The 27,569-nt window shown below is 42.9% G+C and overlaps 1 long non-coding RNA gene and 1 pseudogene across 2 annotated transcripts in view; one reads left to right on the forward strand and one right to left on the reverse strand.

The window, feature by feature from the left end:
- The first annotated feature begins 4,555 nt into the window (after positions 1–4,555).
- LOC309797850 lies at positions 4,556–10,178 on the forward strand. Its single transcript, XR_014292823.1, has 2 exons — positions 4,556–5,742; positions 6,638–10,178. It is a non-coding gene; the product is annotated as an uncharacterized lncRNA (long non-coding RNA).
- Positions 10,164–27,569, reverse strand: part of LOC309797849 (U3 small nucleolar RNA-associated protein 25 homolog) — a 29,293-nt pseudogene continuing 11,887 nt past the window's right edge. The window contains exons 8-12 of the transcript in view: positions 20,504–20,706; positions 19,140–19,322; positions 18,891–19,003; positions 17,918–18,163; positions 10,164–11,699 (exon numbers count right to left, since the gene is read on the reverse strand). The product of the transcript in view is annotated as a U3 small nucleolar RNA-associated protein 25 homolog (transcript). The remainder of the gene's footprint in view (positions 11,700–17,917; positions 18,164–18,890; positions 19,004–19,139; positions 19,323–20,503; positions 20,707–27,569) is intronic.

Here is a 27,569-nt window from a genome sequence, read left to right on the forward strand (position 1 = left end):
AGGAGTATCTTACCACCTAGGGCTGAAGAGTTCAGGGGCTGTGGACCGTGGGTTTTGGGGGCAGAAGATATTTAACCTGGCGTTTGAGGAAATGGAGGGAGAAGAGGCTCAGGTTCAAGGGCTCCTGGTTTGAATCTCTTGCTTTAGGTTTGAGGGCCAGGGCAGTCTCTCACCAGAAGCTGCAGGATATCATCAGGAACATTGCGAGTGTTCTTGCACATACCCCGGGCAGCTGAGTGGGAGAAGATGACCGGTGCCTGTGACACTTGTAGGGCTCGCCGTGTCACAGCATCCGAGACATGGGCCAAGTCCACCATCATGCCCAGGCGGTTCATTTCTGCCACCACCTTCTGCCGGGACAGGATGGGGAGAGGGCATGAGGGCTGCATTTATCTTGTGTGTATTTATCTGTAGGGAACAGGCGGGGCTATACATTCATGTGGGGCAGGGTATGGAAGCCGGGTCCTTAACTCGCCAAAGCCGGAGAGCCCACTGACATTGCTGTAGAAGGGGTGGATACCTACCTTTACTGAGCTCTGTGCCCTGCAGGATGGCCAGGATGCAGTCTGACTGGTGGCCATGACTTGGCTACAAGAGCCTAGAAAGTGGTTCTGTCGAACCGTCTACACCTGCAACCGTCTACACCTGCAACCGTCTACACCTACCACCCGCCCTGGTGGCCGGCAGGCCCGGGGAAGCGGCCCCGGCCCCTGCTCCCACTCCCGCCCCCGGCCATTGCGAAACGGCGGAGGGGGGCCTTTATCTGGAGGGAGCTGTGGAGAGCCACACCCGCGGGCAGGTGGCGGCGCCGGGGCAGGGCGCCGGAGGGGGCGGCCAGGTGCAGGTCGAGGGGTTCGCGGGCCGCACGGACAGCACCCGGGCCCGCGGCGGAGTCTGGGTCCGGGCCAGCCACCCCGGGAGCGTCTGGGGTGCGGCCACCTTGCAGGGCCGCCTTCTGGCCGCATAGAGCGCCCCCTCTGGCGCGCTGTGGTGGGAGGGGCCGGAGGAGGTGGGGCCTGCAGCGGTGCCCGTCGGGGGTGCGGAGCTGGCGGCCACCGCCACGGGCGACTAAAGGAGAAGGCGGAGCCGCAGCGGGAGGCAAAATGCCTATGGCACCCGGTATTCCCAGGCGGTCTCCCATCCAAGTACTAACCGGGCCCGACCCTGCTTAGCTTCCGAGATCAGACGAGATCGGGCGCGTTCAGGGTGGTATGGCCGTAGACGGGGGCGGGGGATCATTTGAAGGGGGTCTTGAAAGGTAAGAGTTCCACAGTGGCGACAGGGCATTCTGTGCAGAGGAAACAAGATAGCCAAAGATCTCTATCCATTGACCTTGCTCTATTTTCTTCCAGCATTTAGCACCATCTGAAATTATATTTTTATCTAGCTTCTCGTTGTTTATTTCCTGTCTCCCCCATGCACTCTAATTCTCCAAGTGCAGGAAGCAGGTCTATCCTATGTGCCCAAAAGAATGCCTGGCACATGGTGGGTGCACAGTACATATTTGTAGCATGGATGAATCAGTAGGCAGTCCAAGCAAAAGGGAGAGAACGGGATTTGATGAGATCTATAAGTACATATGTGGTTTCATTTCAACCTCACAATTCTCCTTCCTAAGAAAGATGTCATTATCTCCGTCTTACAAATAAGGAAACTGAGGTAAGACAAAGGCAAGCAACTTGACAAAGGTCACACACCCAGTAAAAGGTAAAGCTGGCATTGAAGCCTAAGCTAGCAGGTTCCAAAGTCTGGACTGTACCACAGGAAGAGGCTAACAAAGGCCTGAACTAAGTAAAGCCGTGGGAAGGGAGTCAGAGAGAAGAGTTCATGCTTAAGAGTTGCTGGGCTTAATAAAATGGACCAGACGTGGCCACAGACTGAAAGAATCCCCTGCAGATTCATCTCCATCTGAGCCGCTCGTCCTGACCTCCTTCTCAGTCTCATGGGGATGACAGAAAACACATGCAGCATTGGCCACTAACTAGCTGTTTAACTTTGGAAGCCTTACATATCTAATTTCTCCAAGCATGTTTCCCCCACATGAAAAAAATGGTGACAGATACTAGGTTTACGGTTGTTATGAGATGATGCAGATGAAGCACCCAGGACAGTTCCTGGCCCATAGTAGGTGTTCAATAAATATTAACTTACTTCTCTTTCCCCATGGCCTCCTGCTATCTTTTGGTCTGGGAAATACTATTCCCAAGAGGAGGACCAAAGAGGGAGGAAGTGTTAGGAGGGCATCTGCTCTGGGGCAGGTATGGAAATGGATAGTCTCAAGAAGGTAGTGAGTGACAAGCCAGGCCTGGAAGAGGTGGGTGGATAAGAGGCTAGGAAAGTACCCAGCAGTTTTCTCTATGAGGAAAACTCTGACCCCCCCTATAATGAAGGTTCAGACAAGCAACCAGAATTCCAAGTCATGTGCCCAGTCTTTTCTCTGCACAAAAGGTGTAGCCAGAGCTTGGTGAAGGGGAAGCAGGGGACCATTTGACTTGGGCCTCATACGTACAAATTTGGTTGGATTCCCAAAGGAAGTTATTCATCAAGTTATTATAAATTTGGGGTGTTTAAAATGTTAATTTTTAACAGTTATCTGTGAGTTTAATTATGGATTGCACCTAGTAGTGATTTTCCATTTCTTAAAACATAATGTACACTGCTCTATACAAACTGTTTCCTGAAATAAACATGTTATTTGTGGACTCATTTTTAAAAGGGGTTAACTTATAAACAATTAAATTATACCACAAGTTTTTGTAACTGTCTTTGAATTTTCACATTTCCTATGTGTTGGAATTGTTTCAAAAAGAAGAAGAAGAAAAAAAAGAGGCTTGGGTTTCTGGGTCTCTTCAGCTCAAGAGGGCACAGGGCAGTGGCAGCCCAGAGGCAGCCAGAGGGGAGGTGAAGAGCCTGTTACTGAACTTGTTTACAGCACCACCTGGTGTTTATAACTCATTAAAATGTCACACTTCCTTGTCCTTAAGCCCTGGAATTTGCTGAGTAAAATCCCCACAGCTATTTTCTGAAGCCCTCTCTCTCAAAATTTCTTTTTCACTCACTTAAAAAGAATAAGGCTTATAGACAAGAATAACCCAAAACAGAAGTTGATGCCCCACGACTTTCCTTTGTTTTCTTTTATTTAGCTTTGTGCTGTGGGACGGAAGGTCTGTATGTAATACTAGTTCAGACTGACTGAGCAGTGACTATGTGCCAAGCAGTTCTAAGTACCCTGCATGGCTTAAGTAACTTAATTATTATAACAACTCTAGAGACAGGTATTACTATTACCATAAGCCCATTTTACAGATGTGGCTACTGAGACACAGAGAGTTTAAGGAATTTCATAAAAATCACTAGAAAGTAGCAAAGCAAAGATTTGAACCCAGGCCTGAAGCCTTGCTTCAGTGTCCATGATTTTAAACACTGTTATGCTGCTTTTCCGTGTAGGTGCATGTTTCAAGAAAAGGTATCTTCTTAATTTTTATTTGGCCTGATATTAAGAACTTAATTTCCCTGGGTAAAGCTCGATGGACCAAGGATAAACAGAGCAGCAAACAAGTTAAAAATATGCCTTCAATAATCATCTGCTATATGAGGCATTAAGCTTCTCAGAAGCCTAGACCGCCCTTTAGAATGTCATACAATCCAGAAGGGTGGCATACAAAACAACTTAGTGTTTGTTTATAACAACGCTACCACCACCAAGAAAGCATTATAATCCTCTGTCTTTTTAAGAGTTCAACAATTTCAGATCTCTCCTTTTAAAGGGGTAGTAATAATAATAGCTACAATCTATTGAGTGCTTTTTTGTTTTTGTTTTAGAGAAGCATCAACTAGTGAAAAACAGTGTGGGTTTGGGGGAATCATACTACCTGGGTTCAGATCCTGTTATTTCTTTTAATGAATTTTTATTGGCATATAGTTGCTTTACAGTGTTGTGTTAGTATCTGCTGTACAGCAAAGTGAATCGGCTATACATGTACATATATCTCCTTTTTTGGATTTTCTTCCCATTTAGGTCACCACACAGCAATGAGTAGAGTTCCTTGTGCTATACAGTATGTTCTCATTAGTTATCTATTTTATACATAGTATTAATAGTGTATATATGTCCAATGGAATATTACTCAGCCATAAAAAGAAACGAAACTGAGTTATTTGTAGTGAGGTGGATGGACCTAGAGACTCATACAGAGTGAAGTAAGTCAGAAGGAGAAAAACAAATACCGTATGCTAACACATATATATGGAATCTAGAAAAAAAAATTTTTTTAAATGGTTCTGAAGAACCTAGGGGCAGGACAGGAATAAAGACACAGGCATAGAGAATGGACTTGAGGACATGGGGAGGGGGAAGGGTAAGCTGGGATGAAGTGAGAGAGTGGCATGGACATATATACACTACCAAGTGTAAAACAGATAGCTAGTGGGAAGCAGCCGCATAGCACAGGGACATCAGCTCGGTGCTTCGAGACCACCTAGAGGGGTGGGATAGGGAGGGTGGGAGGGAGATGCAAGAGGGAGGGGCTATGGGGATATATGTATACATACAGCTGATTCACTTTGTTATACAGCAGAAACTAACACACCATTGTAAAGCAATTATACTCCAATAAAGATGTTAAAAAAAGTATTAAAAAAATAGTGTATATATGTCAATCCCAATCTCCCAATTCATCCCACCACCGCCCCTTCTCCCTTGGAACCATACATTTGTTCTCTACATCCGTGTCTCTATTTCTGCTTTGCACATAAGATCATCTATACCATTTTTCTAGATTCCACATATGTTAATATATATTTGTTTTTCTCTTTCTGACTTACTTCACTCTGTATGATAGTCCTGTTTTTATTTTTAACATCTTTATTGGAGTACAATTGCTTTACAATGTTGTGTTAGTTTCTGCTGTATGACAAAGTGAATTAGCTATACATATACATATATCCCCATATCCCCTCCCTCTTGCTTCTCCCTCCCACCCCTCTAGGTGGTCACGACGCACTGAGCTGATCTCCCTCTCAGAGACAACCTATAGGCGACTCAGGGGTCAAGCAGCAGATTGGACCACAAGACCTCTAAGTTGCTACCAAACTGGGGATCTGGACCCATTTCCTAGTTTTGCTTTGAAATACACCTGAAGAAATGAAAAGCAGGTGGTCGCCGACTTTCAGAGAATTGAAGTCTGTTTTCTTGCCAGTTATTTTTCTGCCACCATCAGTTTCCATAAACCCTATGAGGAGACATATGTCCTCCCTCATTCTTACAGATCCAGTTGGATTGGAGATGACGGAAGTGATGGCACAAAGCCAGACACGTCTTAGCGCTCACTCCGCACTGTCACCAAATGGCCAGGCGTCAACCTTGAAGCACAATCTCTATGCTGGTTCCTGCAGAGACAAGAAGAAAGAAGAAAGAATAGGCAGAGCCTTTGGACTTCAGGACTTGTGATCCCATTTTTGTCCTCTGTAGCCGTGAGGACTTGGCAATACAGCCTGAGGCCAACAGTACTGCCTGGCCTCAGTGGCTGAAACAAATGAGGGATTTAGGTTTTCACAGAAAAGTGTGAAGAGAGACCATGCAGAGCTGGGATGCAGCTTCAGGATATGACCTGAGAGCCAGGCTCCTTCTGCCCTTTGGCTCCACCATCACTTCTGTGTTGCAGGCAGGAAAAAGGGAAGAGCAAGAGGAAAAAGTGGTGTTCCTACCAGTTTCAAAGAGCTCTCCTAAGAGTCTGCCCCAAGGTTAGTGCTCTTTTCCCTGGCCACACCCTACCGCAAGGGGGACTGGGCACTTTGTCACCCAATAAAATCCAGGGTCCTCTTACTAGGGAAGTAGGAGGCGAGTACAGGGCAAACAACAGCAGTCTCTTCTACTTTCTCTCATGTCCCTCTGTCAGGATAGTGGAGATTGTACCCCGCTTTCTAAAGATGAGAAAGCTGAGAGGTGGCCAGGAGGACCTGCACAGAGCCACAGTGGGTTGGTGGTAATGTTGGTGTCAGCACCCAGCTCAGGGCTGGTTTTGAAAAATGATGAACACAAAAGGCAGAAATCCATGAACATCTGTGGGCAAACAGCAGCTGTGAGCCCAGGGCCATCTCTGTGGGGAGTCAAACTGACAGATGAGAGGGGCTGCAGGGTGCAGTGAGAATGAGGGCTGCAGGACACAGGGCTCCATGTCATTCCCTGGGTTGGCAAGAGCTAGACAGCTTTGGCCTTGGCTCAGTTGGGAGAACAGATGGGCAGGAATTCGGCACAGCTTCCAAATCAGCCAAGCAGCAAAGACTGCCTTCTTTGCCCTTGTCAGCTGAGGCTACAGCTCCCACCAGTCCCAGCCAGCTGCAGAGGCCCAAGCCTGAAGACCATGACAACTTGGCCCGGACTGTGCCATGCCCCGCCCACTGTGGGAGCCAGGAGGACAAGCAAGTGCAGGTGTTCCGCCCAGCAGTGAGGGTGACACCTAGGTGGAGCTGCCCACCAGGTTCAGATTTCTCTGTGCAGGGCGAGCAAGCCTTGTAGCAATCCAATCTCAGCCCTGACTCCTTTGGCGCATAGGACTCTTAACTATGGAGACAGCCAGCCCGTTTGACTGAGGTCCAGACCTCTGTTCTTTCTCATGCTCTCACCTCCCTCCCACAGGAATGATGGCAACGTGGCCAGAGGTGAAAGGCAAATCCAGGAATTATACTGAGATGCAAGCAATGCAGAGAGAACTCCTTCCCACATCTGAAGAAAGGAGGGTCCTCACAGAAACAAGGCAATCGATGAGGGGATAGGAACGCGTGTTCAGCTCAGAAACAGGACATAAAATACATAGAATTTTATTGCAGCTCTGGCTAGAGCATATGGTATAAGAGGAAGAAATACAAGTCTTTAGAAAGAAATGCACTTTGTGCTGTCAGCTAGACGTGGTAGGTTCATTCTCTCTTTCTCCCTCCAAAGACTACATGAATTTTGGATTATCTGTGTATCTACTCCCAATTCACTGACTCTGGTATTAAAAGCAGACTGAAATTTGTTTAGAATTCTACTTAGCTAGAAAAGTTCTTTTTTTTTGAATGAGACTGAAATTTGTTTAGAATTGTTTAGCTAGAAAAGCCAGAAAAGCTTTTTGTGAATGGTGCAAGGATGACTACCATGACTCCTTTAAAGAGAGAAGCTGGGAAAGAGATGGGAAGGAGAGGCCGGGCCGGCTGTGAGGGCCCCACCCCCAGGAGGATGCTCCCTGAAAGCAGCAGTCTGTGCAGTGCCCACCACACCCCTCCTCCGCGAGGCTCTGGCGCCCTGCAGCCACCTGCAGGTTACACGATGAGGCTCTTCCAATGAGTATAAAGAACCCCCAACCCTGCTCCCTTACCCCAGGACTTCTATAATCTTGAGACCCTAGACTCATCAAAGCTACACTCTGCAGCCTGAAGATCTGTCCACACAGCCAAGGGAAGGCTGGGCAGGAGGCAGCCAGCAGGCTCTCACACCACCTGCCTCCCCTCCTTCCTCAGTGGCTCCCACGAGGGCACAATCAGGGCTGGGAGGCTTCATGAGCCCCCCTTGGCCCTCTGGGATGTGAGGAGTCAGCAGGGATTCATACCCATCCTGCCGGGACCATCTGCACTCAATTATAAGCCCTTTGGAAGCCAGCAGAGGGCTGTTAAGCTGCCGCTGGTTCTCTATGATTAGCTAGTTCTTGTCTTTTGAATACTGCATATGGTGCAGCCAGCTGCAGAGAGCATTCATGACTCAAAGCTTTTTTCCCCTCAAAGAGAAAAGTGCTAAGTTGTTATTACTATGGGAAGAAAAAAAAAGTTTAAAACTCTTACTTTCTGGTTAAGTTCCTCTTCCTCCCTTAAAATTCTACCTCTTCCCAGGATTGGGACCATTCCTTTGTCTGTTTTCTACCAGCACTATATAGGTACTTGCTTGCTGAAGATGAGCCTTGCTAAGAAATATCAAGATTGTGTATAATTCCAGCTCAGGTGTTGTTATCCGTGGTCCAGTAGACCCTCTTCTCTCCCTTATTTTGTGTGAGAGACCTGACGTTAAGGCATGCTTTTGATGAAACCACTCCAAAAAGTCAACTCTTTGCAATCAACTCAGGAGCCAGCGCCACTGCTGAGGCTTACCTTCTTTCCCAGGTGCTGAGCCAGGAACAGAAGCAATACTGCTTGGTTCGCACTTGAAACCCTCAGTGTTCTCTGTAGGCGAGAAGCAGTTAGCTGGCTACAAGCTAGCATTAAAATCAGTAGGGATGCTTAAAAAAAACATGTATTTCTGGGGCTATACATAGACTTGAAATCCAGGCTCACATGTGAGTGGAGGTCCAGAGAAGATGGAGATTTGAGAGTCTTGTGAATAGTGATAATGAAAGCCATGAATTAGCTACAATTCACAGGGAAAAGAATATGGAAATAGAAGATGGGGGTAATCAGAGTCCCTTCTTCCTCATATCTCTGAACTAGGCAAATAACTCGTTTTTTTTCTCATAATACACAGGCTCTATGGTAAACACAGCACAAATATGCCAATAACCACAGGGCACTCTATGGATAAGACAATTCTTTGTAGAGTGGATACATGTATAACTGATTTGCTTTGCTGTACACCTGAAACTAATGCAACATTGTACATCAACTATACTCCATTTTAAAAATATATATTTAAGAAAATGTTCTTTGTACCATGAGTTTGGCTGGCTTAAGCCTATAAATTTGCAAAACTTTAGGAACCCATCTATATATGGAATGAATAGTTCTACTCTCCATGTTGAGAGACAAATAAAAATGCCTATTTAACTATCTAGCAGGAAAAGTACCCCAAAAGTGATTTCACTTTTTTTTTTTTTGATGAGCAATTTTAAGCATGTCCAAGAGGAAGAAAATCTGTACCAATATGGGTTGTTCCACTGAGCCTAATGGGAGCCACATGTCTATCTGACAAGGGAGTTACAAGTTTGGAAAGGGAGAAAACAAAAGGAACCCTGTGTTGTTAGTCTGAAATTGGAGGTAAGGTGTAAATTCATGGTTTTCAATATATGGATACAGAAATAAATTTAGATGTCATGGGCACATAGGTATGTGTATACATATACACACATGCAGATATTCCCAAACTCTGACCACTGAGATGGCCTGGGACCAGTGGCTCCACAACAGTACTGGGTACACTTAGCACTCAAATCTTCGCTTTAAGGTAATTTTCCACTAAAGCAAGCAGGGCTGGAATAGGGAAAGTCCAAGACAAACTTGGAATGTCTTATAGTGTCAGAAAATAAAGAAATGCCCAAGTTAAAGGGGGATGTGTCAAGACGACACAGGAGCCAGCTTGAAGGTGTTCCTGCTGGCCACATCTGAGACCATTTAAGCATCTAAAGGAATAACGATAATAACCAATTACAACCCACTGAATAAAAACTGAAGAATCCATACTTGTAATATTAATATAAATTAATAAAGGGGGAATGAGTGATTCTATAGTGGAAAAGTCTGGCAAGCACCACCTTAAACAAGTGGTCAGTTAGTGTCATAATGATGGGACAGGTGGAAATCATGCACCGCTTGAAGAGATGCAGCGAGGAAGACGCAGCATTGCTTCTATGCTGCTCCTGCCAAAGATGCATAAACTAAACCTAACCTAACCTAATCTGACAGGAAACACCATCCAAAGTAACTGGCCTGTAATCTTCTAAAGTGTCAACGTCCATTACTCAGCCATGAAAAGAAATGAAATTGAATTATTTGTAGTGAGGTGGATGGACATAGAGACTGTCATACATGAGTGGAGTAAGTCAGAGAAAAACAAATACCGTATGCTAATGCATATATATGGAATCGGAAAAAAAAAAGGTTCTGAAGAACCTAGGGGCAGGCTAGGTAGACGGAGGCGTAGAGAATGGACTTGAGGACACGGGGAGGGGGAAGGATAAGCTGGGACGAAGTGAGAGAGTGCCATGGATTTATAATACACTACCAAGTGTAAAATAGATAGCTAGTGGGAAGCAGCCGCATAGCACAGGGAGATGAGCTCGGTGCTTTGTGACCACCTAGACGGGTGGGATAGGGAAGGTGGGAGGGAGACGCAAGAGGGAGGAGATACGGGGGTATATGTATAGCTGATTCACTTTGTTATAAAGCAGAAACACACCATTGTAAAGCAATTATACTCCAATAAAGATGTTTAAAATTTTTTTTTAATTTAAAAATTAAAAAAAAGGTCAAGAAAGCCAAGAAACAGCTGAGGTACCATTCAGAATAAAGGCCACTACAGAGATATGACAACTCAAAGCAGTATGTAACTCTGAACTGCATCCTTTTGCTATAAAGGTTATTATTGGGACATTTGGCAAAATCTGAATGGGGCCCAAGGATTAGTGGCAATTTCCTGATTTGACGGTTGTTTTGAGGTTACATAGAAAAATGTCCTTGTTTACATGAAATACATACTAAATTCAGGAGTGATTTTTAGGAGTGACAGGCCCAGCAACTTGGCAATTTATTTTCAGATGATTCAGGTTCTGAATTGGTAATTTTTCTGTCTGAGGAATAGTTCAATTTTTTTTTTTTTTTTTTTTTTTTTTTTGGGCCACGCTGTGCAGCTTGCAGGATCTTTGTTCCCTGACCAGGAACTGAAACTGGGCCTCGGCAGTGAAAGCGCCGAGCCCAAACCACTGGACCGCCAGGGAACTCCCTAAAAATGTTTTTAAAAGTGTAACTTCTTTTCCTTTTTATGTTATATGACTTAAAAAATGACTATAGCAATGAAGACAGTGATGTTGACGATGAATTTGTGACATCAAGAATTTCATAAAATTATTTCTTGAAATAAGGTAGAAATTCATGTTATTTTATATAATGTGATTTTTAAGTATATATTTTCATTAAAACATTTAGGAGTTAAAAAAAGATCAGTGAACGAATGTGCTCTTCTAGGTTGAATTAAAATAGAATATTTAAGGTTTAAAAAAGTTTGGCTGGGGAAAAATAACAGTTTTGCAAAACCTTTGCGATCCAAAACTAAGATGATATTCAACAGCAAGAAGTATTCCAATTTCTCATAACCAGTTCTCACAAGCAAAGAAATGCATGCCTCACTTTAAGAAGGTGTCCAATAGAAACAGGCAAATCTGAAAGAGTTTACCAAGTGTAATAAATTAGAGGTGAAATCACAACAAAAGAATTTATGGCGTACAAAAAAATTCACAAGTAGAAGATTCCTTCTATCAACTTCTCAGAGTTCCATGAGCTCTCCCCTGACCTCTGAAAGATGGGTTTTACCAAAATCTGGTTTACACGGAACTTTTCAGGTATATATGGTCTGAAAAGAAAGAAGTATCTGCTAAGAACCTGCCTGGTGCTCCTTCCTTGTTGCAGCCCTTCTTTGTGTAAGTGATCAGAATCAGGTCCAAGAGACACAGAATCAAGCATGACATATCACACCAAACACCATTTCCTGTCCAACCAATTCTCATCTCTCTCCAGTAATGAAAAGGTGGACGTTCTTCTTGGACTGCAGCATCTGTGCAGCCCGCTCCACCCCGACCACAGCAGACAGCCTCTGGGCATCGTACTTGGAGTAGGGGACAGTGCAGGTCCAGGCAGCTTCCTCTCCTCTGGTGGCGGCTTGCAGCATGTTACAGACTTCACTGTAGAAGTGGGGATATGTTGGCAGTTCATAGAAAATTAGGTTCCTGATGCCTTTTATTGTGTATCTGTTAGAAGGAGAAAGAGAGGCTATGTCTACATGAGAAATTTTATGGAAAAGCCACCGAAGAGTTTTACAGGGACATAGTCACTCTCGCTGTTTCATGCAAGGAGAAAGACCATGGCACAAATAACACACAGACCAAAAGTTACTCAAATTTGAGCTGGAGGGGCTCATTTTTTGTGACAGTGTATTTGAATTCCTAATGTTTGGCTTAAGATAATGATAAAATGAATTTGCACTTCTTGAGCCTAATCTGAGCAGACTGAGGTAGGGTGGGGAAGAATAGTAGACAAGGATTAGAAATCTGTCGCAGAAAATTTGAAAAGCAGGCATTTCCAATTTAACATTATCCTAATTATAATCAGGCAAAACAGTGTTCTGTAATGGAGATGAGGTCAGACCAGACCCAGTACATAAAATAAACAGCATAAACTGTAAATGCACTCCCATTAGTCTTTTCTTGTCATTCTGTAGACATGTTAACTCCATGGCAGATGTCCCAAGTTCACCCATTTACAAAATCCTGCCCGAGGACCCATTAGGCATTATGGGAAGGCAATTAATTTCAACAGCTTCCTCGCTTCTTTCCCTGCTGCACAGGGCTGCATGGTGTGGGGGGGGGTGCAGACCCTAGGGACGCGCCTTACGGTTCGGGTTGAGATCAATCATTCCCTCTTGGGCTCCATGACCAAAGATTTTATACGTTGACAAGTTTCTGATTTTTCCTGTTAAGACTCTCATACAGGGCTGATGTCAGACTCCCTCGGGAATTTTATTTTATTCATGGACGGTAAGTTTTCCTTGTCTTTTTATCCCTTGGCTCATCCTGATCTCTCTGGAGACCCTCCTCTCCCAAAATATAACTGCAGCCCATTACTTGGATCAGCTTTCCACATCCTCTTTCCATAAAGGAATTTTAATGGCTAATGATGTTGAAAAAACACAGTTCTGCCTCAGTAGTTATCAAAACAAACACAGAGTTCCATTTCTGCTTAGTATGTAGAAAACTCAAGAGAATACTGCTCCCGTGCTAACAAGAAAAAGATAATCTACAACAGTGTTCCTTTTCCTGAGCCTAGACAGCTGATGTCACAGGGCAACCAAGTGAACGGATTCAACGGTGCCCTGGTGTGTGTTTAACAACTGATTCTCAGTGGGGGAGGATAGGTGCTGATTTGAAGCATTTGCCAATTTCTGTGGTGTAAATACTCCATTTCAAGCTACCAGTGTCATGTTGCTGAACTTGGAACTGGGAAGAGATGTGCAACCATACCTTAAGAGCTGGTATGAGCCAGCTTCAGCCCATCACTGACTGAATTCCAAAGAGTGACAAGATGGTCTGAAGAAAGACAGGACATATGAACCACTTCACCTTTGGCAGAGCACAGTGGGGAAGAGGGCAGCTGCTAAGAAAGTGGGTAGGAAGAAAAAAGCTACACTTTTAACAAGTTCTTAAAGGGCAATTATGGGCTTGCATGACAGTTCAGAATCCCTGGGATTCCCGGACACTCCTTTACTTCACAGTCATGATGGCTTTTCCAAAGGTCTCCACTGGGAGCCCTGGAAAGGCTGGACGCAAGGCAGAAGACCTGAGAGACCCCGATGGTGGTGCAGACATGAAAACTCACTCTCTTCCCAGAGCCATGTTGTATATGAAGCTAAAGCCTGAAGCCAGTGAGGGGGCAAAGGTCAACTGCCAGGGTGGAGTCAGAAGCAGCAAAACTGTGTGCCCTAAGGGAGGAGCATTAACCCCTCACCCCATCCCTCCCCACCACAGGACTTACATCCAGTCAAAAGAGCAGTCTGGGGAAAGGGGAAAGGGCATGAAGACTGGGGAAAGGGCATGAAGCCTGTTCAGCCCAAGATCCTGCACTGATGTAAGCAGATGTTTGCCACCACTGCAGAGATGCAGGGAACTCTTCCCCACCAAGACCCCTCGTAGAACAAGGCAGAGGCTGGCCACCATGGAGGGTGGTGCAGGAGCCCTGAGAAAGCGCCAGCTCCAAAGCCCAGGATGGACAGAACCTGCCTGCATCTGAGCTGGACCAGGAGGAGAACAACTGCCCCACTTCAAGCCTTAGGGGAGGAGCGAGCAGGAGCAGCCTGCTGCTGGGGGAGGGGCCGGAGCGTGGGAGAGGCTCTCCCTCGGCACAGGGGTGCAGGGCATGGTGAAAGCTGAGAGGGGAGCAGGACACTGAGACAAGGCCCTCCAGCACTGGGCCCCACAGTGGGCCACTGTCTGCTGGAGGAACTGGCAGTTTGTGGTAAATAGAAGGCAACGACGGTAACAACCAAATCCTAACTAGATTCACAACTGCCACGCTAGTGGCCTGACAGAAGAGGCGTCCAGGCCAGCTACTTACTCAGGCACTACGTTCAACTGACAATTACAAAAAACACAGAAAAGCAAGAAAAAGACATTAAAACCATGAGGTATCATTTTGACTATCAAGTCACTGGAAAAAAGGAGAATTTACAGAAATATTTACAGAATTTACAGAAATAGGCTAATGGAGTATAAATTATTGTGAGTGTGTATTTCACCGGGGAGGGGAGAAGATGGGAGTGGCAACACACAGCAAATTTTAAACTGGGTACAGCTTTTGAACAAATAAGTTTTCCTTTCCAAATTTATCCTAAGGAAATGCCTAGGCAACTATGCCATCAACTACGCATATGGATGCTCTTGGCATTATTGTATATAATAACAGAAAACAACAAATCAGTATGCCCATTAAAAGGAAACTGGGTTAATTATATACCCATACAATGTAACACTATGCAACCATTAAAAAGGATGCTATACACACCTTAAAGATTACTTATAATTACACAGAAAAGGTATTTTTACAATGTAAAGATTTAGCAGACCTACCTTGACCAAGTGATTACATTTAGTATCACCAAAAATGGGACAAACTGACACCCTGGGCCTCTTGAGGAGATGCAGGGGGAAGTACACAATAGCCTCTATGTAGAATTCTTACTAAAATAATGTTTAAATCTTTGGTCCCCGAACTCTAATGCTCACTGAATCACCTATTTGTTTTTTAAAAATACCTGTAATTGGTCCCCATCCCCAAACACCATGATTTAATTGATACTGGGGTATGACCAGGGCATTCAGATTTTTAAAAGCTCCCCAAGGGGATTCTAATATGTAGCAAAGTTTGGGAACACTGATCTAAATAATAAGAAAACAGCCAAATCCAGATGTGAGACATTCTACAGGAAACTGGACTGGACTCTTCAAAACATATCAGTATCACAGCAAGAAACAAAGGCAGAGAATTATTCTAGATCAGGGTTTCTTAACCCTGGCACTACTGCCATTTTAAGCCAGGTAATTCTTTGGTGTAAGGGCTGTCCTGTGCACTGTAGGACGTCTAGCAGCACCCAGGCCTTGACCCGCTTGAACCACTAGACCACTAGAGTAACCCTCCAACTGTACCAACCAAAAATGTCTCCAGATATTTCCAAATGTCCCTTGGGGAGCAAAACTGCTCCTGCTTGAGAACTGCTAAAATAGACTAAAGAAACATGTCACGCAAATGCAACGTAGGATTCTTAACTAAATCCTGGATTGGAGCGGGGGGTGGGTGGTGAGAAGCAGCTGTAATAGTCATTTTGGGAACAACTAGGAAAATTTGCATACAGACTAAATATTAGATGGTATTACTGCAGTAATGTCAAGTGGTATGTTAATGGTGTTGTGGTTAGATAAAAGAATGTTGTTTTTAAGCTCTACAGGCTGAAAGGTTGAGGAGTTAAGTGTCACGAAGCCTCCCATAATTTACTCTCAAATGGTTCAGGAAGAAAAAATAAGAGATGTGAGTGGAAAGAGAGGAGGAGAGACAGAGAATGTGGGTGCATGAGAATGTGGCAAAATGCTAACAGCTGGTGAAGCCTAAGTGGAAGGAGTTAGAGATGTTCACTGGGATAGTCTTACAATGTCTTTTGAAATGAAATCTTCCCAAATAAAAAGTTGGAGCGGGGGCAGGATATAGTAGAACTATATATATATTAACTTAAAAATACATCCATAACATACAAGTATATACCAAAATGCTAACTTATTTAAGCTTTTTTTCAATAAGCACATAAAACATTCAAGATAAAAGAAAGAAAAATCCAAATGTGTACACTGTGATCCCAATGTTGGTGTCCTTTTTAAAATGCCTGTGTCTGTGTGTGTGTGCACGTGCACATGTTTTTTACATCAAAGAGACAGGAAAGAAATACACCAAAATGGGTATTTATATCAGTAAGATGATAGGTGATCCCATTTTTTTAACCTAGATTTTCTAGGTTCTCTACAATAATTGTGTAATACTCTTATAATGAGAGTATTTTTAAAGCAAAATAAAACAACAAAACCAATTCCAATAGGTATTATATTTAAAACCCAAGAAAATCTCTCTTAGGACCAATTCGTGCACAGTAGAGACTAGGCATCTCCTGGAAATAAGAGCACGTGACCAGAACCTCTTCAGAGGGGCAGTTAGTAACAATTCCCATGGTCTTCTGCACCTCTTCCCCTGCCTTCCTCCTCTCCTGTATGTGCTTTGGGTCTTCGGTGACCCCTACAAATATGGCGTAACACTGTGACAGGACCCAAAACTAAGGACATTCCCGATGTCTATGTTACCTGACAACTGTTAAAGATAAATGAGGCAACCACAACTGACTTGCAAGGCTGGCTCCTGCATACAGTCTATAAAGACGAGGTCTGTTACTTCTATAACTGGGGTTCTCCCTGGGGCAGGGAGCACTCAGAAACACCCCACTAGCGTTTCCCACCTCCAGAAATCCTACCTCCAGAGTTTCTGATTGCCCCCTGCTTAAGAATCCTTCCTGTGCTAACCCACTGATAATGCTCAGAGAAAGAACTGTGAACTGTCCTCCCCTCAGGAGGGCCATCATGACCAAATGCCCATCCCATCCTAAGATTCTACTGGTTTCATCTCCCCAAAGAAAACAAATCCTCAGGATGAAAGTTTTTTGCTAGCTCACAAATGAACTGCAATATGTCTAACACGGCCTACTTCCATAGAGAATATAAATACAGAATTTTAAAGCTGGATACTAAAGTGTAAAATACATGTACTTTTCCCAAGGTCAAATGAAAAAATCAAATCACAAAGACACTGCAGATCAAAATACCCATCATCACCTTGGTGACCTCTCAAGCAAAAAAATCTATAGCTGGGAACCTTGAGATAATTGGCAGTTGCAGGTTATCTCCATTCAACTTAAACACCCACTAACCTGGTCCAGGGTACAAAGCTAATGGCCCGTGTTCGGTTTGTCTTTATAGTGACTTTGGGGACAAAACAGTTTGGTCAATAAATGAACAGTGTAAGACAGAAGACTGTCCTGCCTACTTAAGAGAAAGGGCTCCTTTGACATCATGCCCTCTCCTTGAAAAGCTGCTACTTGAGAGCAGTCCTCATCCCAGCTTAGCTCACTCTTGCTACAGACAATCACGCTGGGAAGTTTTCCAATCCATCCACTTCATTTAAAGGACTTGCTTTGATGTATCAAGCTTTTGGAAAACTAAGGGCTCTTTAGACCTGCTGAGTGCAAACTCCCCCAAAATACCATTTCCAACATGAATGAAAACAACAACTCACTGGAACAAAGCAAATAATGATGCCAGCAAGAAGCAAACCCTGAAGCCCTTAAATAGTCACCTCTAAGCCCCTCACCTTTTGCTTCTCCTAAACTTCAAGGAGCCCCTTAGTCCTGGTTCTCCTTGGTGCAGAAGTGTGTGTGCACTGCCTCAGGACAAATGAGAGCTTTCTGAACACTGACCCTGTACTCAACTTCCATCTCCACAGACCACACAGTCCCCAGGTGTTTCATCTGTGCTTCTACGACAGGTTCCTCCCTTTCCTGTATTCAGTTGAGAGCTGCTCAACTCTGTAATATCCTTCTTGAGGGGTATACCCACAGCTACAGGAGGTACCCTAAGTATGGACCCACTCCAGATCTGTATACAGGTTATGCTGTAGTCACTCATTCGTTTCTACCACCTTTTCCAACAATGCCCATTTTGAAAGAAAACCAACCAACCAATCAAGAAAAGTCTGTCCAGCCCCCCAGACTCTGGCTTGTCTGCAGGAGGTGAAGCAAGGGAGGACCTTATAACACAGCAAAGCCCACCATGCACTTGGAAGCAGACCCTCCAGAGAGGACACTTGAAACCTGGCCCTACTTTACCTTTTGTAGAAATGGAAGTGCTCTGTGAGGAGCAGGAACTGCTTCTCTCCTTGAAGGAAGAAGTGTCTGGCCCTGGAGACACCAGACTTCTGGGTGTACTCGCAGATATGAGTGAAGTTCAGTTCCTCCTCCTTGAAGTAATTTCGGAGACGCACAAAGTCAAAGTAGGAGGGGACATAGATAAGCGTGTGAGACGTGACTGCATCACGATACTGAGGCAAAATCTTGTTGACGAAAAAGTTAAACCTGATTTGGAAAGGCAAAGGGCAGAGAGTCAGTGGTCTAGAGGTGAGCCATAGTGTCACTGCCAACTGCATGACCCTGGGCAAGTCACAATCTCCTTCTACCTCCCCTAAGAGGCCAATTTGGCCTACCTCATTGCAAAGAGATTATATAGGGATAAAACTTGTTAAGCGCATCAAAAAGTAAGTGCCAACACTATTCATCATAAAGGATAGATGTGATGCTGGTATATCCCAGAGAATTATTCTAGGAAGTACGTAACTGTATCATTCATTCATTCATTCAGTTGTCAATCAGTCAGTCAACAAATAATTACTGAACACCTACCATGTGTTAAGCACCATTCTGCTACCATGGGTCCCCTGACTAAACACAATGAGAAGACGGGGAAATTACATAGAGAATTAGAAAAACAGTTCTTGCCCTGAAGGGCTTAGAATTAAGTTGTTGACATGAGGCATTAAAAAATTAATGTAATTTAAAAATGCCACAGTCTAGGGGAAAGTACCCTTGATTTACTAACCCTGACACTATTGGAACTAGGACAACACACCATTTCTCTGGCCTTCAGTGTCCTCCTCTGTCAATGGCATGATTGGATTCAATTATCTCATTTCATTTCGTAAATGGTAACTAAGAAAGCCAACGTGGAATACAATTCTAAATTTGAATGCCCAAGTAAAATCCCTCTCTGTGACCCCCAGGGATCCAATGGGACAGGGGAGGGTACCTGGCATCAATCACTGAAGCTAGGTTTTCAGGTTCCATCCTCTGGAAGACATGTGGGAGCTGCACCAGGACATGACTGATGCAGCCTGTCATCGGGACGTTCCTCACAGCCACCTGCCAGGAGTCAGTGAGAACATTAGGAAGTGAGCTATCCCCATTGTTGACCAAATGCTGTCCTCTCCTTCTGCCTCATGACCCAAACAATACACAATACTTCATGAAAATTCAGAGAAAGAAGGAGAGAACCCACCTGGCCTTGCACATTGACGCAGTACTTGTTGAACACAGAGTTGATCTGGGCATCCTGCAGGGCCCCAAACAGCAGCGTCTGACGATAGTACTTGGACCAATTATTGAGGTTCCACATGCGCACTCGAGAAAAGTCCACCCCATGTGAGTCCAAGGGCAGTAGGTTCATGTGGTTCATCAAATGCTTTGAGCAGAAGTAATACTCCATTAATACTTATTGAACACTTACCTGTTGGGCGTTGCTAACCTTTCTATAAGCCCATCATCTTATTTAACCCCATGAAGTAGATACTATCATCTCCCAAATTACAACAAGAAAACAGGCTCAGATGGGTGAGTGACTTGCCCATAGTCAAGCGAACAAGAAGAAAAGCTCAAACTGGCCACCTTGTGGATCTCTCAAAAAGGATCAAGATGCTACCTATACAGAATATTTCTTTTAAAGGAAATTCTGAAATGCCACTCTGGTCACTCTATAAGCAACTCAGTTCCAGACTTGGACAAGAAGGGAAATGACACGGAAAACAGAGCTGCTGTCCTTCCATGACTTGGCTCCCAAAACGTTAGAAAATTCCCGGAGTGACTACATGTGCCTTTTGCTCAAAATAAAGATGACTCAACCATCGACATGCCTGTTCTATTTTAATCATATTTTTACCTTGTAATGTATATTGAAGGGTCACAAGTACTATAAGTTTATTCCCTACTTTATAAATAAGTACTCCCCTTTATCTGTCCCAAACTTACTCCAAGTCCTGGGGTTGTAGAAAAGGTAAATTCTCACATGCCTTATAAAAATAAACCTATAGTTCTGTGATGAGGATTGTTCCAAAGCACAATCCTAAACCCCAAAACATTGCAGAGTATGTTGAGAGGGAGAAAAAAAATTATAGTACAAATTACAGTAGGGGGACAAAAACATCTTACGTTTCTCTGTAAAACATCACAAATTAAGAAATCATGAGCAATGTTTTCCCATCTCCACTGAAGACCAAACAAAAGAGAACGAGCATAAATAGGAGGAACTATTTTAGATAAAAACATTCCTGGTGAGGAGGGATTTCAATCAATCAACCAACCAACCAACCAACCAACCAACCACACTAAACTGGTCTATTACTAGAAGCAACTTTTAAGGGGAAGAAATCTTTTCTGGAGATTTGAAAATGTTGACAAGAATTTTTATCTTTCTGGATACTTTACTGACCAACTTGTGGGTAGAAGAGGGGACAACATTTCCCGTTTTCAAATTGGAAAATGTGGAATATTTCCATTTCCAAGCTGAGTTTTAATCTGGACTTTAATAACCATTTCAGACTCAAACCACTGAGCTTCTTGTCTCTAAATGTTAATGACCAGCATTACCAAGACATGCTCCCAGTTCTGCATCAGGTAAATGTCAGCTTGATCAATGATGAGAAGCTTAATACAAGACAGAAAGTCAAAATCTCTCTTCTTCTCTCCTTCTCCACCAATGATGGTCCTCAAGCCCAGAGGGGAGGCAATGAGGATGTCTGACGAATAGAAGGGGGCATAAAGTCGGATGCTTCTCTGCAGTATTGCCACCCCTATACACAAAACAGCCAAGCACACATCAGTTCATGAGTCACCACCAAGCCATTAGCTTCCACCCTCTCCAACTGCAGCCTCCCCTTGTACCTTCCACATCTTCCCCTTTGCATGTAATTGTGCTCCAACTGCTTTAATTATTAAAATCATCATCGTCATCCCTCCTTTGCATCTACGGTCCCTTCTAGCTCCCACCCTCTTCTTTTCCTTCACTGGCAAACCTTCCAAAAAATTATCTCTACTTTAAAATCTCCCACTCACTCCTTAATGTACTGCAATCTGCCTCTGAGTCTCAGGACACCACTGAAATGACTCTTGCCAAGGTCACCAACAGCTCTCAGTTACCAATTCAATGGCACTTTAGTGTTTCTTGTCACGAATGCATAAGCACACCCTCCTTGAAATGTTCTTTTCCTTACTGGTGGTTTCTGTCACTTTAACACTTACTTCTATTACTGACCTGGTCCTTATCTATTTTTCCATATTCAAAGAGCTCTTCAACAAATCCCTGGATTCACCCACAAGTTCTCTTTCACTCTACATAAAGCTTTGGATAAATATATTCACTAATTATGGCTTTAACATTATCATCACAAAAATTTATATATCCTGCCCACATCTCTTTCCTAAGCAACAAGTAGCAGTCTTTAAAGAGCCCAGATCATATGTGAAGGAGATTCACTTGCTAATCTTAAAGCATCTACCAGAGGGGCAGAAGTTGGCTGGGACTCTCTCTGGGGACAGAATGCTGGCAGATGCCATTTTTACAAATTCCCTCTACCTTGATGGCACTGGTGGGTGCCACTTTTTTGCACTCTCACTCTTAAGTTGCTAACAGTGGTGGTGGGTGAGTACCCCCTACCCCACGGCCCTGCACTGCCTGTGTGCAGCACTGACAAACATGGACAACGAGCAGCCACGCCTACCCCATCTCATGCCACTCGCGGGACACGACCTGAGGCAACAATCACATGTAGCCCACACAGGGGACACTCCTTGAGCACCAGGCTCAGGCAGATGGGGGTGGGACTGCATTTCTAGACTCCATGGGAGTGAAACAAACAGAGAGAGTTTATAAGATGACCAAGAACTAGGAAAAAGTTAAAAATACAGTTCATCTCCCACACAGGGCCACTCCTTCAAGACGGGGCAGTAACTGTTTTGCATAATACACAGAAACAAAGACGGAGAGTCAAGCAAAATGAGGAAGCAGAGGAACATGTTCCAAATGAAGGAACAAGATAAAACCCCAGAAAAAATATTTAATGAAACAGATGCAAGTGATTTATCCAATAAAGAATTCAAAGTCATAGTCCTAAAGATGCTCACCAAACTTGGGAGATGAATGAACGAACACAGTGAGAAACTCAAGAAAGAGACAGAATATAAGAAAGTTCTAAACAGAGCTCACACAGCTGAAGATTATAATAATTGAACTGAAAAATACACTAGAGGGAATCAACAGCAGACTAGATGGTAGAAAAGAACAGATCAGTGACCTGGCAGACAAGGTAGCAGAAATCACCCCAACAGAACAGCAAAGAGAAAAAATATTTTTAAAATATGAGGACAGTTTAAGGGAACTGTGGGACAACATCAAGTGTACTATCATCGGTGTTAAGGGGTTGCAGAAGAAGAGAGAGAAAGGGGCACTAACACCCACATTATAGGGGTCCCAGAAGGAGGACAGAGAAAGAAAGGGGCAGAAAACTTATCTGAAGAAATAATGGCTAAAAATGTCCCTAACCTGGTGAAGGAAACAGACATTCAGGTCCAGCAAGAACCAAGAGTCCCAAACAAAATGAGCCCAAGGAGATTCATACCAAGACACATTATAATTAATATGTTAAAAGTCAAAGGTAAAGAGGGAATCTTAAGCAGCAAGAGAAAAACAACTAATTACAGACAAGGGAATCCCCATAAGAATATCAGCTGATTTTTCATCAGAAACTTTGTGGTCCAGAAGGAGATGGCATGATATGTTCAAATATGCTGAAAGGAAAAAACTTCCAACAAAGAAGGAAGGAAATAATAGAAGTCAGATGAGAAATACTGAATAAATGAAATGGAGACAAAAAAAAAAAAGATCAATGAAACTAAGAGCTGGTTCTGTGAAAAGATAAACAAAATTAACAAACCTTTAGTCAGACTCAATAAGAAAAAAAGAGAAGGGGCCCAAATCAGAAATGAAAGAGAAGCTATAACTGACACTACAGAAATACAAAGTATCGTAAGAGACTACTACGAACAATTATACACCAACAAGTCAGATAACCTAGAAGAAATACATAAATTCCTAGAAACACACAATCTTCTAAAACTGAATCATGAAGAAAAAATGTGAATAGATCAATTACTAGTAATGTGATTGAATCAGTAATCAAAAAGCTCCCCAAAAACAAAAGACCAGGACCAGAGAGCTTCATGGTAAATTCTATGAAATACTTAAAGAAGATTTAATACCTATCCTTCTCAAACATATTTCAAAAAACTGAAGAGGCGGAAACACTTCCAAACTCATTTTATGAGGCCAGCATAACCCTGATACTGAAACACCACAAAAAAAGAAATGTACAGGCTACTATGCCTGATAAACACAGATGCAAAAATCCTTGACAAATTATTAGCAAACTGAATCCAACAATACATTAAAAGGACCATACACTATAATCAAGTAGAATTTATTCCAGGGATGCAAGGATGGGTTGACAAAGTGGGTATAGAGGGAACGTATCTCAACATAACAAAGGCATATACGATAAACCCACAGCTAACATCATATTCAGTGGTGAAAAGCTGAAAGCATTTCCTCTAAAATCAGGAACAAGACAAGGATGCACACTTCTGCCACTTTTATTCAACATAGTATTGGAAATCCTAGCCACAGCAACTAGGCAAGAAAAAGAAATAAAAGATACCCAAATTGGAAAGGAGGAAGTAAAACTGACTATTTGCAGATGACATGATACTTTATGGAGAACACCCTAAAGACTCCACCAAAAAACTGTCAGAACTAATAAATAAATTTAGTAATGTTGCAGGATACAAAATTAACAAAAATCTGTTGTGTTTATATACATTAATAATGAACTATTAGAAAGAGAAATTAAGAAAACAATCCATTTACAATAGCATCAAAAAGAATAAACTACCTAGAAAAAAATCTAACCAAGAAGGTAAAAAACTTGTACTTGGAAAACTACAAGGTATTGATGAAAGAAATTAAAGATGACAGAAACATGAAAAAATACACCATGCTCATAGATGGGAAGACTTAGTACTGTTAAAATGTCCATACTGGACACCAAGGGGGGAAAGTGGGGGTGGGGGTGGGGGTGTGATGAATTGGGAGATTGGGACTGACATGTATATACTAATATGTATTAAATGGATAACTAATAAGAACCTGCTGTATAAAGAAATAAATAAAATTCAAAAACAAAGTCCATACTACCCAAAGAAATCTACAGATTTAATGCAATCCTTATCAAAGTACCCATGACATTTTTCATAAAACTAGAGTAATCCTAAAATTTGTACAGAGTTGCAAAGGATCCTGAATAGCCAAACTGATTATGAGAAAGAAGAACAAAGCTGAAGGTATAACACTCCCTGATTTTAAACTACACTACAAGTCTACAGTAATCAAAATTGTACGGTAATAGCACAAAAACAGACACAGATCAACAGAACAGAGAGCCCAGAAATAAATCCATATTTATATGGTCACAATCTATGACAAAGGAGACAAGAATATACAATGCAGAAAAGACAGTCTCATCAACAAATGGTGATGGGAAAACTAGACAGCTACATGCAAAAGAATGAAACTGGACCACTAGCTTACACCATCTACAAAAATCAACTCAAAATGGATTAAAGACTTGAACATAAGACCTGAAAACCACAGAACTCCCAGAAGAAAACATAGGCAGTAACTTCCCTGACAACAGTCTTAGCAATATTTTTTTGGATCTGACTCCACAGGCAAGGGCAATGAAACCAAAAATAAACAAATGGGACTACATCAAACTAAAAAGCTTGTGCACAGCGATGGAAACCATCAATGAAACAAAAAGGCAATCTACTGAATGGGAGAGGATATTTGCAAATCTAGTAAGGGGTTAAGATCCAAGATATATAAAGAACTCATGTAACTCATTATCAAAAAACCCCAAACGGGGCTTCCCTGGTGGCACAGTGGTTGAGAGTCCGCCTGCCGATGCAGGGGATATGGGTTCGTGCCCTGGTCCGGAAAGATCCCACGTGCCACGGAGCGGCTAGGCCCGTGAGCCGTGGCCGCTGAGCCTGCGCGTCCGGAGCCTGCGCTCCGCAATGGGAGAGGCCAAAACAGTGAGAGGCCCGCGTACTGCAAAAAAAAAAAAAAAAACGCAAAAAAAACCCCCCAAACAATCCAATTAAAAAATAGCAGAGGGGGCTTCCCTGGTGGCGCAGTGGTTGAGAATCCACCTGCCGATGCAGGAGACACGGGGTCGTGCCCCGGTCCGGGGGGATCCCACATGCCGTGGAGTGGCTGGGCACATGAGCCATGGCCGCTGAGCCTGCGCGTCCGGAGCCTGTGCTCCGCAACGGGAGAGGCCACAACAGTGAGAGGCCCACGTACAGCAAAAAAAAAAAAAAAAAAAAAAAAAAAAAAAAAAAAAAAAAGCAGAGGACCTGAATAAACATTTTTCCAAAGAAGTCGTACTGATAGCCAACAGTCAAATGTAGAGATGCTCAACATCACTCATCAGGAAAATGCAAATCAAAATCACAATGAGAAATCAAAACTACAATGAGGTACCATCTCACACTGGTCAGAATGGCCATCATTAAAATGTCTACAAATAACAAATGCTGGAGAGGGTGTGGAGAGAAGGGAACCCTCCTACGCTGTTGGTGGGAATGTAAGTTGGTGCAGTCACTATGGAAAACAGTATGGAGTTTCCTTGGAAAACTAAAAATATAATTACCATATGATCCAGCAATCCCACTCCTGGGCATATATCTGGACAAAACTATAATTCAAAAAGATACATGCACCCCTATGTTCACAGCAGCACTATTCACAATAGCCAAGACATGGAAACAACCTAAATGTCCATTGACAGATGAATGGATAAAGATGTGATACATATATACAATGGAATACTACTCAGTCATAAACATGAACAAAATAATGCCATTTGGCAGCAACATGGATGCAACTACAGATTATCATACTAAGAGGAGTCTGTCAAAGAGAAAGACAAATACCATATGATATCACGTATATATGAAATCTAAAATATGGCACAAATGAACCTATCTACAAAACAGAAACAGACTCACAGACCTGTGGTTGCCAAGGTCAGGGGTGGGGAAAGGGATGGACTGAGAGTCTGGGGTTAGTTGATGCAAACTATTACCTTTAGAATGGGTAAACAACAAGGTCCTACTGTATAGCACAGGGAACTATATCCAATCTCCTGGGATATGCCATAATGCAAAAGAATATAAAAAAGGATGTATATATGTGTATAACTGAGTCACTGCCGTACAGCAGAAATGAGCACAACATTGTAAATCAACTATACCTACTCCAATTAAAAAAAAAAAAAGAAGAATGTATCAGGTGGCTAGTAAGTGCTGTGATCAAAATGAAATAATATAAAATGATAGGCTGTGATTTTGGAGTTATAAATTCTTACAGCCACCATGTATTATAAGTTGCTATTAACCAAAGCACAGAGAGAAAAAAAACCACAATGAGATATCACCTCAAACCTGTCAGAATAGGTCTTATCCAAAAGACAAGAAATAACAAATGCTGGCAAAGATGTGGAGAAAAGGGAACCCTTGTGCATTGTTAGTGGAAATGTAAATTGGTGTGGCCACTATGGAAAACAGTATGGATGTTCTTCAAAAATTAAAAATAGAATCACCATACAATTGAGCAACTCAACTTCTGGGTGTTTATCCAAAGAAAAAAACCCACTAATTCAAAAAGATATATGCACTCCTACGTTCAATGCAACATTTATAATAGCCAAAATATGGAATATGGAAGCAGCCTAAGTGTCCACAGATGACAAATGGATAAAGATGCGGTGTGTACACACACACACACACACACACACACACACACACACACAATGGAATATTACTCAGCCATAGATGAATGAAATCTTGCCATCTGCGACAACAAGGATAGACCTTGAGGGTATCACAGTAAGTGAAATAAGTCAGACAAAGACAAATATCAACAGCATGTGACTTCACTTATATGTGGAATCTCAAAAACAAAAAACCAGACAGATAGATACAGAGAACAGACTGGTGGTTGCCAGCAGGGAGGGCGGGGTTGGAGGGTGGGCAAAATGGATGGGGGAGATCAGGAGGTATAAAACTTCCAGTTATAAAGTGAACAGGTCACAGGGATCCAATGTATGCCATGGGGAATATAGTCAATAATATTGCATTAACTTTGTATGGTGACAAACGGTAACTTTACTTATTGTTGTGATAAGTTTGTAAGGTATATAGACATTGAATCACTATGTTGTACACCTGAAACTAATATGTCAATTATATATCAATTAAACAAAAGACTGATTTATCAGCTCCTTGTTGGCCGCCTGCATATGTTTAAAACTAACTGTAAGCTCTAATCCCCTTGCACTGCACACTCCGGCCATGCTAAAGCCTCTGAATCCTAAGTCTTGCCGGTTTATTCACCCTGATGCCTCCACACTTGCCATTTCCTGTCTGAAACTTTTTCTTCCACTCTCATCGCTCTACTTTGTACCTGGCTAAATCTGACTCAGGTTTCAACATAGTATGGATGGTACCTCCAACAGAAGGCCTTCCCTAACAGTCCTGA

The sequence above is a fragment of the Mesoplodon mirus genome (genome assembly GCF_964341445.2).
Source record: "Mesoplodon mirus genome assembly, contig: HAP1_SCAFFOLD_1112, whole genome shotgun sequence".
NCBI classification, from domain to species: domain Eukaryota; kingdom Metazoa; phylum Chordata; class Mammalia; order Artiodactyla; family Ziphiidae; genus Mesoplodon; species Mesoplodon mirus.